The sequence below is a fragment of the Mesoplodon mirus genome (assembly GCF_964341445.2).
Source record: "Mesoplodon mirus genome assembly, chromosome: 12".
NCBI classification, from domain to species: domain Eukaryota; kingdom Metazoa; phylum Chordata; class Mammalia; order Artiodactyla; family Ziphiidae; genus Mesoplodon; species Mesoplodon mirus.
In genome coordinates, this window is record NC_138988.1 from 11433338 (window position 1) to 11448046 (window position 14709).

At 39.4% G+C, this 14709-nt stretch overlaps 1 protein-coding gene across 2 annotated transcripts in view; it reads left to right on the top strand.

Moving 5' to 3' along the window:
- The window catches only part of LOC309813445 (uncharacterized protein), a 172174-nt gene that overhangs the window by 51828 nt on the left and 105637 nt on the right, over positions 1-14709 (top strand). The window lies entirely within an intron of this gene.

A 14709-nucleotide genomic window follows, 5' to 3' on the forward strand; every position in this document is an offset into this window, starting at 1 on the left:
AAAAAATTAGACCCATTTTTAAACTATCTTCCCTTAGAATCTAAGAAAAGTCATGGAAATTTTTAGGATAAACCTGTATAAATTCATCCCACAAAGAATCATGCAGTTCCATGGAGGTGTTCAGAGCTCTGTGGTTTTGTCTACATGGTGCTGAAACTTTCGAACAATTCAAACAATGGCCCAGTATTTTTTAAAAAAATTAAATAAAATAAAAGGTCTTTGATGGATAAGCCTGGTTAGTTACAACATCTGATCTGGTAGCCAACTGTGCATATGGACTTTGCCTGGATGTAGCTTTCAATAAAGTTTAGCAGTAACAGGAATTTGTGATAAGAGTAGCAAAGAAAGGTAGGCGTGTGTTTAATAAAGCTCCACATCACAGTGGACTAAAAAAATAGAGTATGAAACCAGGACCATTCAGATTATAAAATGTAGTTAACCGTTGATTACATACAGGAGATGATATATTCATTCATTCAGCAAAGATTTATTGAATGTTGTATTAATCTGCTTGGACTGCCATAATAAAATACTATAGATTGGGTGACTTAAACAAGAGAAATTTATTTTCTCACAGTTCTGGAGGCTGGAAGGCCAAGATCAGGAAGCCAGCATGGTTGGTTCCTGGTGTGAGCTCTCTTCCTGGCCTTCAGATAGGTGCCTTCTTACTGTGTCCTCACATGGCAGAGAGAGAAAGACAAAGAGAGAGAGAGTTAGTTCTCTGGTGTCTCTTCATATAAGGGCACTAATCCCATCATGAGGGCCCCACCCTCATGTCCTCATCTAAACACTAATTACCTTCTAAAGTACCACCTCCAAATACCATCACATTGGGGGTTACAGCTTCAACATATGAATTTGGGAAGGACACAATTTAACCCATAGCAAGCACCTTCCTATGTTTCGTACTGGAAATACAAATATGATCTCTATGTTCCTGGAAGGAGGAAACAGACTATAAATTAAACAAAGAAAGTCAGTTAATTTCTGAATATGATGACTGCCATGAAGGAAATGAACAAGGCTCCTAGAAAATGGGGCAAGAGATGAGGAGGCCACTGGCCCTTCTGATGATGGAATGTTTAGGCTGAGACCTAAGGAATGAGAGGGAGCCAGCCATCAGAGACTAGCCAGGAGAAGGGCATTCAACAGAAGGGACTGCAAGGGCAAAGGCCCTGAGATGGGAAGGGGCTTGCCATGTTCTAGGACCAGTTACAAGACCATTGTGCTTTGAGGGTCATGACTGAAGGATGAGTGACACGAGAAGAGGTTGAATTGGTAGCCAAGGGCCAGATTATCTGCAGTTTATTTAATAGTAATACCTAGGTGTTTTTTGGTACCTTGGCACTTGTTATGAATTAAACTCAATCATCTACAATACTGTAGAATTTTGTTTGATAATTCGGCTTCCTCAATTCACTTTGCCTAGAGGGATACCCTTTGAAACCAAACCGAACACCTATGGTAATTTAGGAAGATTCAAGATGTGCAGTGCCATCACCAGCATGGGACAAGTTAAGCCAACTCAGTTACCTGAGGCAGTTTTTGTTATTGTATTAATACCAGATTCTTAGAACATCTGATACCACACTGAAATCACCTGAGGATAAACAGCCATGCAAAATGGTGTGACCAATTAAAAACTATCCTTCTTGGATGGGAAACCAACCCTTATGAGTTAAGGTGCAATGTGCCTCGTCAGAACTGAGTCAGCAAAGTAGCCCACGTGGGATTAAAACCCATGCTGTTTGCCCCCTTCCATAAACAAGTCAACTCAAACTCAAAGGGCATATTTCCCTCCTCATTTGGCACAAGAGATTTTTTTGTCCTGGCACAAGAGCCCAAAGAGGTCCTTGTACACAGCCTTGATGTTATGCCAGCTACATTTTTGAGAGGTAGAAAAGATTTGCTTCGTGGGCTTTTGGTAAATTCATACTTTCACCCAATACCACCCATTGTTCAGGGGTAGAATCCAAGTTTCTTCTCACGCGGAAAGGTGCTTCCTTTCTCTCTGCTTCTATGTGTTGCTGTGAAACTGTCCCTGAAAAATATGCAAAGATAAAATGCAAGAGCAGCATATAAAATGGACAACTTTTTGGGCTTCCCTGGTGGTGCAGTGGTTGAGAGTCCGCCTGCCGATGCAAGGGACACGGGTTCGTGCCCCGGTCCGGGAAGATCCCATATGCCACTGAGCGGCTGGGCCCGTGAGCCATGACCGCTGAGCCTGCGCGTCCGGAGCCTGTGCTCCGTAACGGGAGAGGCCACAACAGTGAGAGGCCCGTGTACCGCAAAAAAAAAAAAAAAAAAAAAAAAAAAGGCCAACTTTTGATCTCCACTGTTTGCAGTTTGGAGGGTAAGGTTTAGTGACTTTTAAGGGCTGGGTATGTTGCATGTTTCCTCAGTGATTCAACCATGTGATTACAGAAGGTATTGAATTTGTTACTATCATCGTAAGTGCTAGATGAAATGTTTAGTCACAGAGGGAAAATGTATATTGTTACTTAAAAGAGTTTTAGCTCATAAAATGCAAATACTGAAAAGAGAAGGAATATTAGAAAATTTATGAGGGGCAAGACAAAGTGATCATTTCATGTGACAACACAGGCATAGCCCCCATTGACACCAATGAGTCAGATTAGGTCCTGAGAAGCACAGTGGTTCTTTCAGTTTTCTTGACCTGGAGTGTGAAAATCCTAATGGCACCCTCTCGGGAAACCCGAATTCTTGCCCAGGGAATATATATCGATATTTAGTAAATGCAATAACTTTTCATTATACAGATATGTGCTTTCTGCTTCTTAGTTCTTCCATGAACTGGACTATAATGTAGAACTATCTACTATCACTTGCTTGTATTAGAGTCTAATTAGACTGATAACCAAGCAAAACTTTGTTACCTGATACTTCAGCATGACATTTGACAAGCTATATATATATTACTACATTTATTTGGATTGGGTTTCCCCCGAAGTTTTTTTACTTAAAACAAACCAAAAAAAAAAAAGGGTATAAGAATTATAGTGACATTGAATTCACGAGTATCCTAAGTGCATCTGAGTGTATGCCACTGTGAAACTTTCAAGATGATTGTTTTCATGGATTTAAAGAAACAGGAAGAAAGAAAATGGGAGAGGGAAAGAAAGTGAGTTTGTAGAATGTACACACTTTCTTGAACAAACAATTTGTTCTCAGGCTCTCTGCCCCAACCAGCTTTAGTCATTAGCTGTAAGATCAAACAGGGCTTTATCCTGGGAGGGACATTGAGGAGAGTGTACAAATGGAAAACAGCAAAGACCTAAGCAGAACATCTGGCTCAGAAGAGAGACTCTGAAAAGAAGGCAGGGGCCTCTATCTGATTCATATGTTCATACATTCATTTATTCACTCATTCATTCAATTTATTGAGCCCCAGACATGGTCCTAGTCATTAAGGAATCATTTATCGACTTTCTCTTCATCTGCTGTTTTCAAGAATGAAAGAAACAGAGCAACCAGTGATTTCCGGTGTGTGGAACAGACCAGTTCCATTTGGACTTCCTTTCCCTGGACCAGCTCAAAGGGGCAGCCTGGCTCTGCTCAGAACACCATCTGGGTTCCGGTGCCCTTGGCCAGCCCTCCACAGAAGGCTCTGCCTCTAGGGCAGGGCCAGGAAAAGACTCCACAGCCCCTAAGCTGAGCCAGAGTCACTATAGAACATGTGGAAGAAGGTCCAGAAATGTTTTTGTCATCTTTAAAATGATGACCCCTGACTAGATACTGCAAATGAGGATTGGCCAGAGAACATTTCCCTGATCGTGTTTATGGCAGAGTTCTTTCAGTGGTCGTATCGGGCATTCTTTCTGGTGTGGGGCTCGGGTTAGGCAGTAAGGCACCTAGGATGTGAAACTGAGGGAGGTGCTCACTCTTGGGTTGTGCAAGTGCTTTTGCACAGGTGGGGGCTTTTTTTTTTTTTTTTTTTCAATTGAAGTCTAGTTGATTTACAATGTTGTGCTAATTTCTGCTGTACAGCAAAGTGACTTGGTTATACACATACATACGTTCTTTTTTTTAAATAATTCTTTTCCACTATGGTTTTTCCCCAGGATATTGGGTATAGTTCCCTGTGCTGTACAGTAGGACCTTGTTGTTTACCCATTCTAAATCTAATAGTTTCTATCCTAACCCCAAACTCCCAGTGCATCCCTCCCCCTCCTCTCCTCCCCCTTGGCAACCACAGGTCTGTTCTCTATGTCTGTGATTTGTTTCTGTCTTATAGATAGGTTCATTTGTGCCATATTTTATTTTATTTTTTAAAATAAATTTATTTATTTATTTATTTATGGCTGAGTTGGGTCTTCGTTGCTGCACGTGAACTGTCTCTCGTTGCGGTGAGCGGAGGCTGCTCTTCATTGCAGTGCGCGGGCTTCTCATTGCGGCAGCTTCTCTTGTTGCAGAGCACGGGCTCTAGGTGCGTGGGCTTCAGTAGTTGTAGCACTGGGCTTAGTAGTTGTGGCACACGGGATTGGTTGCTCCGTGGCATGTGGGATCTTCCCCGACCAGGGCTCGAACCCATGTGCCCTCCATTGGCAGGCGGATTCTTAACCACTGCACCACCAGGGAAGTCCGTGTGCCATATTTTAGATTCCACATATAAGTGATATTATATGGTGTTTGTGTTCCTCTTTCTGACTTACTTCACTTAGTATGATAATCTCTAGTTGCATCCATATTGCTGCAAGTGGCATTCTTTCTTTTTTTTTATGGCTGAATAGTATTCCACTGTATATATGTACCACATCTTCTTTATCCATTCGTCTGCCAGTGGACATTTAGGTTGTTTCCATGTCTTGGCTATTGTGAATAGTGCTGCTACGAACATAGGGGTGCATGTATCTTTTTGAATTCTAGTTTTGTCCGGGTATATGCCCAGTAGTGGGATTGCTGAATCATATGGTAAATCTATTTCTAGTTTTCTGAGGAACCTTCATGTTGTTTTCCACAGTGGCTGCACCTACTTACATTACAGGTAGGGGCTTTCTTAAATGTTGTGCCCTAGGTCTCTCACTCACTTCACACTAGTTCCAGCCCTGCAATTAATTCTTTTTTTACTCCCCTCACCCCTTCCTCCAAAGAATCTACTGTCAAAGAAATTTGGAAAATATTGCTTATCATATATGGTATATTCTTCATTTCCCCATCTGCATCTTTTGATTTATACACAGTACACAATACTCTATTATGGGCTCTGAGTATTCCTGCAGAAAAGAAATCCTGTAATCCTACTGAGCCCTGCATTTCCCAGATGTATTTGACTGTAGAATTATTTTCTTTTTTAAGAAAAACTTATTAGTATCTCATGGGACATTCAGGAAAGTTGGTTAAAAACTACCTCAGAATGGTTGCATATGGAACATACTCACTATTTTGAAAACTTTTTTTGCTGAATAATAGCTGTGTTCTATTTTGGGTTTGGGTTCATTTGCAAGTTGCACGAAACCCTCCAGCCTCTGAATAAGGAAAGGGTTAGAATGTTCATTCATACCTTCCAACTCCCAGACGAACAGTTCATTGATTCAACCAACATTGATAAGACACCTACTATGTGCTAGGAATACAAAGGTGAGTGAAATGGTTTTCCTTACCCCTAGGGGGCAGAGGAGGAGCAGCGACTTACACAACTACAGGTCCAAGTACTATTGCTGTAAAAGTGCAACACAAATAAGGAAAGTAGCTCACAAAAATATCCTTTTATGATTTGACCTCCAGACCAAATGAACTGCTTCTAAGGAGAGAGCTATTTATGATATTTTTCAATTTTTCCTATAACATCTAGCAGAGAACTAGGTACATAAGGGGTGCTCGATAAATATTTGTCAAATAAGTAATAGTTGAGGAAACATCTTGCAACTTAATTGGTATATATTAGATTATAATATCTAGTAAGGATCACTTACAAACACACTTTAAAAACTCAAACCAAAGGTTGTACTAACCCTTCCAAGTCTCATTTCCCCATCTGTCAAATAAGGATAATAGTACTAATTTCAGGGGGTTCTTGAGAGGATTAAATGAGAATTACCAAAAGCAGCTTTTATATTCCCTGGCATGCAACAATTTGGCCAATAAACTACAGTTATTATGATTACAACACACTGCGATTTTTACCCAGAAAGTTACCGTAACTGGCACACTTTGATTTGGCAAAAAGCTCACCTAGAGCTTTATGTGGCCCCATCAGCACTGTCCCCCTGCTGAGAACATATGGTTTTGAAAGGTGGTTGTGAACGCATGCAGGTCAAGAGCCCTAGGTAAGGCTGTACATACACACACACTACAACACGCCCAACACACACTCACACTCCTCCGTCTCCCCACATCTAGCTCCACCACAAGGCACCCGCAGCAGCTCCCTAAATGGCTGATTTCCCCAATTGCCAACGTGAACTTGTTGTGAAATAGTCAGGCTGAGTCCTCCCTCTGAAGGCAGTTTTGAGACACAAAGCAGGCATGATAACTAGAAGAGAGACCCCGCGAGCACCCATGAGCAAGACCCCACCGCACGTCCCTTCTGGTTAGCTTTAGATTCCTCAGCTGACTCTCTGCAGTGTCTGCTTTGGATGCCTCACTGATTTCTGCTGCCTTCGCCCCCGCTAATCTAAATTCCCCCTGAGAAAAAGATCTGAGCCGCATTCACCTGGATTTTCCTGGCTCCCCCTGCAGTGTTTTCTAGACTGGAATAGGCGTTGGGTGACTTGTTGAATACACACAGAGTATCTCCAAAATCTCTAGGCATGGGCCCCACAGAGCCGTGTTGGTAAGCCTTTTGGGGGAGTTCTTGGCAATCAGGGTGGTGTTTGGGCCCCGCCGTCCCACAGCGCTGCATTCCACATCTGCTCACGGTTGGTCTTCTGTGTTTATTGAAAGAATGAATGACCTATGAGAGGGTAGGAATTCAGCAAATAAGAAGGCGTTTTGCAGAGGAGTGTGTATGTGTGCTCACGGGTGCCCACATGCATATGTGCCGCGTGATCTATAAAATAGAACTCAGTCTGTGGCATAAGATGCTGCCTGTATAGTAATCCCCCCTTATCCTTAGGGGACACAATCCATGACCCCCAATGGATACCTGAAACCACAGATATATAGGTACCAAACCCTATATAAACTGTTTTTTTCCTACACATATATACATGTGATAACGTTTAATTTATAAATTAGGCACAGTAAGAGATTAACAATAATAACTAAAAATAAAACAGAACAATTATAACAATATACTATAATAAACATGGTGTGAAGGTGGTTTCTTTCTCTCTCTCAAAATATCTTATTGTACAAATTTAAAGCCTTTTCCGACTTAACTAAGCATTTATCATGCGCTGTGGCTGTAACTTTTGCAGTTTGAGGTTTGAGAGCCAAACTAGCATGAATTTCTTTTTCCTTCTTCACAGTTTCACCAATAGAAGAGTCATTCTTACCGTAGATCTTAGCAACCTCAGCAGATGATTTCTCTTCCTTTCCTCATTAAGTGGGGGAACTTTCACCTTTTCACTTAAAGGAAGAACTTCGTGGCGTCTCTTTGGCATTATCTGAATTGCCAGCATCATTACTTCTGCGCTTTGGGGCCATTATTAAGGAAGATAAGGGTCACTTGAACACAAGCACTGTGATACCTCGACAGTAGATCTGATAACTCAGAGGCCTACTAAGTGGCTGACAGGCAAGATACGCTGGACAAAGGGATGGCTCGTGTCCTGGGAGAGATATCACGAGATGGGGCGAGATGGCGTGAGATTTCATCGCACTACTCAGAAGGGCATGTGATTTAAAACATATGAATTGTTGGGAAGTCCCTGGCGGTCCACTGGTTAGGATTCGGTGCTTTCACCGCTGTGGCCTGGGTTCGATACCTGGTCAGAGAACTAAGATCCCGCAAGCCACATGGTGAAACAAAAACAAAAACAAAACAAGAAACACCCCCCCCCCCAAACTTATGAATTGTTTACTTTGGGAATTTACCACTTAATATTTTCAGACTGCGGTTGACCGAGGGTAACTGAAACAGTGGAAAACAAAACCGAGGGTAAGGTGAGGCAACTATAAATCAGGACCAGGTGACCCAGGTGTCACAGGGTCCACGAGGGAATAGTAATCACGGAGCTGCTGTGAGTTGAACGATGCCAAAGCAAAGCCAGCACCTCACTCTGTAGCACAGCACAGCAACTGAGCGCGGTAGTCTCGACTCTTTTTGTTGCTGGAACAGACAGCTCCAGATTTTCATTATCCTGTCCAAAGGAACCCAGAGGAAGGTGAGCATCCATTAACAAAATATCAGGATAGGAGCCTGATGGACCCAGCTTACGTCACATACCCTTCCCTGGGCTAATCTCTGTGGCCACGAGGCTGGGGTCTATTTTGGCCAGTCTTGGATTACTTATTGATCCTTTGGCTAGGGAACAGGGTCCCATGATTGGCATCTCCAACAGAAGTACGTGGAGTGGGAATCACAGTTCCTTGAAGGAATAGTAGCTACTGCCAGAAGACCTGGAAGAGATGGCTGTGGAGGTGAAACACAGGTTCACTCCCAGCAGTGACCTTGACCTATTCTAATGAACTGAGGCATCCAGCCAGCCCCAAAGGGATGCATCCTATCCCCCCCGACCAAGCTCCTTGAACCTCCCCATTGAAGGACTGTTCACCTTGAAGTGACCTTGAAGGTAGTGTTTATTTCCTGGGGGTCTAGGGTCATAGCTCAAAGCAAGCATGGTCAGTCTAAACATCTTTTGGAAGTCTCCTATTTGAAACGAAAAATATTTTGTGACTTGTATTGAATCCATTTAATTTAGAAATAATGTTTTTTCCCAAATTTTTATTTTGAACCTACAGAAAAGTTAAAAAAAAAATAGTACAATCAACACCCATTTTCATCAGATTTGTTAACATTTTACCACATCCACTTTATTTCTGTCTCTTCACACATACCTATGGAAAGATACACACAAAAGAAGCTAAAGATATTTCCCTTTTCTTCCCCTCTAAACCAGTTAAGAGTTAGTTGCAGGTACAATGACACTTCATCCCTAAGTACTGAAGGTTATACCTCCAAGAACAGAAACATTCTCTTATGTAACCGCAATTTAATTATTATACTCAAGAAATTTGACATTGATGCAATAATATTATCTAACATATAGCTCATATTCAAATTTCCCCAAGTATATCAATAATGTCCTTTAAAGTGTTTGTTTTTTTTTCCTTCCCCTGCTCTGGGATCCAGTCAAGGATGACACATTGCATTTGGTTTTCTTATTTCTTTAGTCTCCTCTTTTTGTCTTTCATGCCATTGATATTTTTGGAGCCCAAGTTCCAGTTGCCAAACGTCCCTTAATTTGGAACTCTCTGATTCTTTCCTTATGATGAGATTCAACATTTTTGGAAGGAATACTATGTACTTCTCAGTGCATCCCCTGAGGGACACATGATATCGGTGTGTGCAATTATTGGCAGTGTTCACTTTGATCACTTGGTTAATATGGTGCCTGCTGAGTCCACCATTATAACAGTACATTTCCCCTGTATAATTAATAAGGAATTCACATGAGATCACGTAAATGTCCTGTTTTCCAGCAGCCTTCTACACTATGGTGACTTTTGTCTGAATCATTTATTCCTCTGGTGATTATAAAATGTTGATTTTTCTATTTCTATCATTTCTTCTTACATTTTTGAGTTGGTATTATTCTATCTTTTAAAAAACCTTTCCCTCTACGCAACATTTATTTTTTATTTTTAGTAACAATAGGGACTTGTGGATTTTTGAAAATTTAATGTGTTATAATCCCTTCTTGTTTTTATGCGTTTTGATGCTCATATTGTCTGAAGTTTGGCCAGAGAAAGTTCCTTCACACCACCTCCTCTGTTCTTTTGAGATAGCTACATCAGTTTTTGAGAGTGTTCTTAATGTCTGGCAGAAGATATTCCAGACTGACCTTGTACTTTCTCTGTCTCAGCCCTGGAATCAGCCATTTCTCCAAAGGGCGCTGATTCTTTTTCACGAAGGATGGTATTTAGCAACCAAGGCATAGGTAGTGGGTGTACTCATTACTATTGGTATGACACTGCTGCCGTGCTATCAGAGCCAGGGAATACATCTATGTATATACATGCACACACACACATATACCCACACATATCTGTAGTTATTTCTACATCTGTCTATACATATTAAAAGCTATGAGGGCCTCCCTGGTGGCGCAGTGGTTGAGAATCCGCCTGCCGATGCAGGGGATACGGGTTCGTGCCCCGGTCCGGGAGGATGCCATGGCCGCTGGGCCTGCGCATCTGGAGCCTGTGCTCCGCAACGGGAGAGGCCACAACAGTGAGAGGCCCGCATACCGCAAAAAAAAAAAAAAAAAAAAAGCTATGAGTTCACACTGATAGCTCCAATTCCCATCAAACAGCCCAGGATTCATTCTGTCCTTCTCCCTTTCCATATTTGCAACTCCATTCCTCAACAATAAGAAACCATATGGGGGATAAAATTTAATTTTGCAAACATTGTGTTATATGCATAGAATGGAATTGTACTCAGTAATAAGCAGAAATGAACTAATGCTCAACATGGATTAATGAATGAATCAAAAAATTACATTACAGCAGAAACTAACACAACATTGTAAAGCAATTATATTCCAATAAAGTTGTTAAAAAAATTACATTGAGCAAAAGAATCAGACACATATACAAAATAGATACACATAATGTATATTCCATTTACACAAAGTCCAAGAACAAGCAAAACTAATCTATGGTGATAGAAATCAGAAAGTGGTTGCCTCTGGAGCGGGTGGGAGGACTGGCTGGAAAGGAACACGGGGATTTTCTGGAGTGATAGAAACATTCTAGATCTTGTTCTGAGTGGTGTGTACACAGATGTATTCAATTGTCAAAATTCATTGAACTGAACACTTTATATCTGTGCATTTTACTGTATGTAAATTCCTTCATTAAAAAAGGAAGATATAAAAATATGCAAAATGCTCTTGAACAAAGGAAAAGATTAAATTTCATTCATAATAAGAGGATGCAAATTAAAACTGCACTGAGATACCACTTTCATTTATCTAAGTGGCAAACATTCAAAACCTTGACAAGACACACTGTTGGTGAGCCCATGAGAAAATAAGCAATAATATCTAAAAATATCTAAATATCTAAAAATAACTACATTTCCTCTCTGCCCCATCAATCTCACTTCTGGGTATTTATCCTGAATATATATATAGTCTAATGCTAAATTTCCATATATGCTTGGGTCTGTTTCTGGACTTCCTATTTTTTCTGCTAGTCTGTCTATATTATGCTCCAATATCACACAGCTTTCATTGTAGAGGTTTTATAGTATGTTTCAATGCTATTAGAGCTAGTCTTCCCTCCTTGCCTTTATTTTTCAATTTTTCTACCTATCCTACCTATGCACTTTATTTTTAAAAATATATATGAAGTTTCGAATCAACTTGTCCAGTGCCAGAAACAAAAACTTATTAGTATTTTTTTTGGAATTGCATTACATTTATAATTTAGGGGTAGGTGACATCTTTATGATGGGTGATACTTCCCAAAAGCAAGAAATGTCTTTCCGTGAAGTATACTTTTACATGTTTCAGGAATGCTCACATGGGATTTCTTCATATAACCTTTACACATTTCTTGTTAATATCTAAATATTTTATCTTTGTTGTTGTTGCTATTGTAAATCCGGTTTTGTTTTTGTTACCCCTTTTAGCTGGTCATTGTTTGTGTATATGTACCTGTTGATTTCTGTAGGTTAATTTTATATCCTGCTATATTATTGAACTGCTTTTTTAATTTAAGTTAGTTTTATCTTTGGACCACTTGGCTTTTGCAAGTATAACATCATGTCATCTGCAAATATAGTTTCACTTCTCAGTTTCCAATTTTTATAATTCAAATTGCTTCCTCCTGTCTAATTGCATTGGCTGATACCTCACATATGGTGTTAAACATGTAGTAGTAGAGATAGTTGGCATCCTTGCCATATACCTGACTTTAGTGGGAATGTCTCTAGTGCTTCCCAATTAAATAGAAAGCTGGCTTTTAGACTTAGGTATTTTTTTTATTGTGTTAAGGAGATATCCATCTTCCTATTTTATTTAGCATTGGAATGAGTGTTGAATTTTATCAAAAGCCTTTTCAGCATTTACTGAAAACAATCATACAAATGTTCTTCTTATATTAATATGGTGAATTATATTAAAGGATTTCTTTATTTTTTTATGTTTATAGTGTTTATTTATTTTTGCTTGTTGACAGTTTGCTTATTTATTTATTTATTTATGGCTGTGTTGGGTCTTCGTTTCTGTGCGAGGGCTTTCTCTAGTCGTGGCAAGCGGGGGCCACTCTTCATCGCGGTGCACGGGCCTCTCACTGTTGCGGCCTCTCTTGTTGTGGAGCACAGGCTCCAGACACGCAGGCTCAGTAATTATGGCTCACGGGCCCAGTTGCTCCACGGCACGTGGGATCTTCCCGGACCAGGGCTCGAACCAGTGTCCCCTGCATTGGCAGGCGGACTCTCAACCACTGCGCCACCAGGGAAGCCCTCAAGGATTCCTTAATATCAAACTATTCTTGCACTCCTCATATAAATTCCACTCAATCACGCTGTTGGATCCTGTTTGCTAATGTTTTATTTATGTGGGGTTTGTTTTGTATCAATATTCGTGAGACTGATCTTTAAGTTTGTGTATATGCTATACTTATTAGGTTTAAGTAGGAATGTTAATCTTGCTTTATACAAAAGTTAAGCATTTCTGTTTTCTATGCTATGAAATAATTCACATAGCATTGTGATTACTCCAGTTTTCAAGATTTGGTAGAATTCCTCTCTGAAACTATCTGAGCGTGATGATTTTTTTATGGGGTAGTTCTTTAAAATGTCCTTAAAAATTTTAATGGAAATATGTCTGCTTAAGAATTTTCTTTCTACTGGGGTCAATTTTGTAAAATTGTATTCCTAGAAAGTTATTCATTTAATCTAAGTTTTCAAATTTGTTTGTGTAGGATTGTGCAATGTAGTCTTCCATGATTTTTAAAATTTCCTTCATGTTAAGACATTTCTCACTTTCCTTTTTTCTATATTTATGCTTTTTTCTTTACATTAGCCAGTGTGCCCCTCACCCCCAAGGAACCATTTTAATCTATTAATTAGTTCTCTTATTTTTCTGGGATTTTAATTTCTGCTTTAATATGTATTACTGCTTTCCTTAAGTTATTTGGTTGACTTTGTTTTTCTAGCTTTTTGAGTTAGGGTGTCGTTCACTTGTTTTCCTTCTTTTATCTTTATGGATATAAGTATTTGAGGTTATGAATTTCCCTTTGATCACTGCCCTAATGTCTGCCATAAATTCTCATATATAGTGCTTTATTTTTTTAAGAAATACTCCTGTTGTGGTTTTCATTTCCACTTTCACCTGACTGTTTTTTAATCGAGATTGTTTTAATTTTCACCTGTAAAGGCCTTTAAAATATTTTGTCATTTCCCTGTATTGTGATAAGAATTATAAAGTCCTCATCAGTTAAAATTTTTTCTCCCAAAATATTAAACTAAAATTGACACGGGGAAGATGAGATATGTTCACCTGGTAGTGTCTTGTTGCCCTGGCATACAACCACACATCCCTGACAGCATGTTTAGTAATTTTTGATCATAGTTTTAAAGGGTAGAATCAGTTCTTCTTGTAGGTATTCAAGTATTATTTCCTTATCAATATAATGATAGTATTTGATTAAAGTAGTCTGGATACATCAAACCATATTGGTTCACTAGAATATCAACCGAAAATTATGTATATGCACTCAGTTCTCCTGTGGTTCAAAAATTTTATGATAATTAAATTCCTCCCTTTTTTTCAGTCCCCTGGCAATTATATGATTTCATGCAGTCTTTGTTTTACTGTATGCTCAAGGTTACCTAATAGGTTATCAGCCTGCATTAAGAACAAGGTGATGGCTGTAATCACCACAACCTAGTAAAGATCTAACAGTTAATAAGTGTTCAAGAAATAATTTTTAAGTTGATGAGAGAGTAAATGAATATTTATTCATATAGATTATAACTTAAATTATGATTACATATAGAACATATAGATTATATGTTCATATATGCATATGTTACATGATATATTACATATGAATATAATATATAGAACATATAGATTATAATTCACTTACTTTTGCAAAATAACATCACTCTGATAGATCTTCAAGTAGTTAAGTATGGATGTTTTCATCTTACTACTAATACCCCTTTTGTGTCATACTCATCATCTAAGTTTAATGGGTTGTGCTTTATAGCTTAAGTACAGTGTGTTAGAAATTGCATTTTCAAGGGTGGGTGTCAGGAGACCTAGAGTTTCCCAGGCTAATGGAAAGGAAATAATTCCTCAGGCTGTCTTAAAATAATAAATCATACAGTCTTTTAGTTGATGGTACAAAAAAAAGAGCTCTTAAAGGGATTGATGATGGAAAGGATGGCTTTACAAGTCACCGAGTCTTTTCTGAGGGTCTCTAGATGGAATGTGCAATGGAGCACAGCTTTAATAATCAAAACTCTGAGAGTTGTGTGGTTGTCTGTTACATTTGGTAGCCTCCAGTGAACCATGCCTCCTGGTGTGAAAATTCCAGGGCTAAACCTTAGAAGCCTTGTCAACG